At 34.9% G+C, this 2502-nt stretch overlaps 1 pseudogene; it reads left to right on the plus strand.

Moving 5' to 3' along the window:
• Nucleotides 1–959: 959 nt before the first annotated feature.
• On the plus strand, nucleotides 960–1338 carry LOC116081049 (annotated as a pseudogene).
• The last annotated feature ends 1164 nt before the right edge of the window (nucleotides 1339–2502 follow it).

Genomic DNA, 2502 nt, shown 5'->3' on the forward strand with positions numbered 1-2502 from the left:
AGGTACTAGAGCTGGATGTATTTTTACACTGTCAAAATCCTCCCAGGAAGCCTGTTAACATCTATTAGAGTCCTTCATTTATGTTTTCTTTCTTTCTTTATTTTTATTAGATATTTTCTTTATTAACATTTTAAATGATATCTCCTTTCCTGGTTACCTCTTCAAAAAACAAAACCAAAACCAAAACCAAAACAAAACAAAACAAAAGATGTAACCTGTTCTCTGTGAGCTGAGAATGAAGACAATCACTCCAGTGAAATAGCTTTGACCATAGCAGGAAATCTGTATCCAAAAATCGTGCCTACAACTCACTCCTTGGTGCAGCAGAACTGTCCTCTCTTAGTTTAGCTACTAGGGAGGTAAAATCATTTGGTGATGTGAGGGTCATTGAAGTACGGTCTTACTACAATGAACTCCAATGTCTAAAAATCGTTCTTATTTTGGGCTTGTATCACAATAAGAGCCAAGATTTTAAACTCTACTAAAAACAAAAAAAACAAACACACAAAAAGACTTTATCTATTTATATTCATTTTAAAAAACTAGTAGTGATGTATTGTATTAAAATATACAGATAATATGTTCGGAGTTATTTAAAATTTATATTGAGAAAAATGTATGTATTTTCAGTATTGCGGCAGACAAGCATCTACATGAGACTGTTTAATTGATTGTTCTATATTAAACAACTTTTATCCTACTCATTTTTATTGTTACAATATTTTATAAATGTTAGAGAATATGACAAAATTAAAAAAAAATGAAAATACATCACAAGAGAACCCAGCAGCTTGGGTTTTGTTGATTCCAAATGTAGTCAAGTCAACAACCAAAATTAACAACTCCAACAGGTGAATAGAGAGACATGTGCAAAACCAAGGAAGCATGAGAAAACCCAAAACAAATATTGGGATGCTGCTTATTTCCTTTCTGCTGGGTGCCGACTGCTTGCTGTCAAAATGAGCAAATTCAAGAAACCCAGGAAAGTGGTTCTGGTCCTGGCTGGATGCTACTTCAGACATATAGCTGTCATCATGAAGAACATTGATGATGGCATCTCAGATCACTCTTATAGTCATGCCCTGGTGGCTGGAATATCCCTGAAAGGTGACAGCTGCCACAGAGAAGAAGAGAATTGCCAAGAGATCCAAGATCAGCAACCACCTTATGCCTACAAGGTACTCTGTGGATATCTCCTTGGACAGAACTGTTGTTAACAGGGATGTGTTTACAGACCTAGCTTTGCAACATAAGGCCAGGCAGGAGGCCAAGGTCAAGTTTGAGGAGCCATTCAAGACAGGGAAGAACAAATGGTTTTTCCAGAAGCTTCACTTTTAGTTTCTGACCCGGACTCACAGAGACCCCACCATATGTGCTGATTACAAGACTTTCTTGGAAACAACTGTCTGCCAAAATATAAGAAATGACTTAGAAGATATTGATCAGATATTACATGACTCCAATTAAGACCAAATACTGTTTGAAGCCATACCTGATGATATTTGACAATTGTTGAACTTGAAATCCAAGAAATATTTTGTTATTACAAGTAATGGATCCAGCGAGCTTTGTACACATGGTTTACCCTCTCATTAAAAAAAAAAAAAAAGAATTACATATACTTGAAATTGGTGAGTACTGAGCTTTTCCATATAAAGTAGGAGCCTCCTAATGTAAAAAAAAAAAAAAAAAAAAAAAAAAAAAAAAAAAAAAAAAAAAAAAAAAAAAAAAAAAACAAAAAACAAAAAAAAACTCTTCTCTATCAGGGTTTATATTCTAATTTCTCCAAATTTGCTCTTGATGTGCTCTCCAGTGACTTTATGTGACTCATAATTGAACTCATGTCTCCTAGTTCATCGTGCAGTTTGTGGATGCTCTTAAATCCTTGAAGATGTAGAGTGTTGCTGAAGGAAGCACATCGTTGGTGTAACTCTTACCAAGCCAGTGAAAGATCTGTGTGACATGAACTTCAAATCCCTGAAGAAAGAAATTGAAGAAGACCTCAGAAAGGTGGAAAGAATGGAAGCATTCTCATGGATTGGTAGGATTAACATAGTAAAAATGGCCATCTTACTGAAAGCAATCTACAGATTCAATGCAATCCCCATCAAAACTCAAAAATAATTCTTCACAGACATGGAAAGAGAAATTCTCAACTTGATATGAAAAACCAAAACAGTTCAGGATAGCCAAAACAATTCTTCACAATGAAAGATCTTCTGGAGAAATCATCACCTCTGACCTCAAGCTGAATTACAGAGCAAGAGTGATAAAGATCACATGGTATTAGTACAGATACAGACAAGTCTATCAGTGGAATAGAACCAAAGATACAGAAATAAACCCACACATCTATGGATACTGGAACTGTGACAAAGAAGTAAAAAACATACATTGGAAAAAAAAGCATCTTCAATAAATGGTGCTGGTCTAATTGGTGGTCTTTATGTAGAAGAATGAAAATAGATCCATATTTATCACCTTGCACAAAGATCAAGTCCA

This window comes from Mastomys coucha, unplaced genomic scaffold (assembly GCF_008632895.1).
Source record: "Mastomys coucha isolate ucsf_1 unplaced genomic scaffold, UCSF_Mcou_1 pScaffold11, whole genome shotgun sequence".
Classification (NCBI taxonomy): Eukaryota; Metazoa; Chordata; class Mammalia; order Rodentia; family Muridae; genus Mastomys; species Mastomys coucha.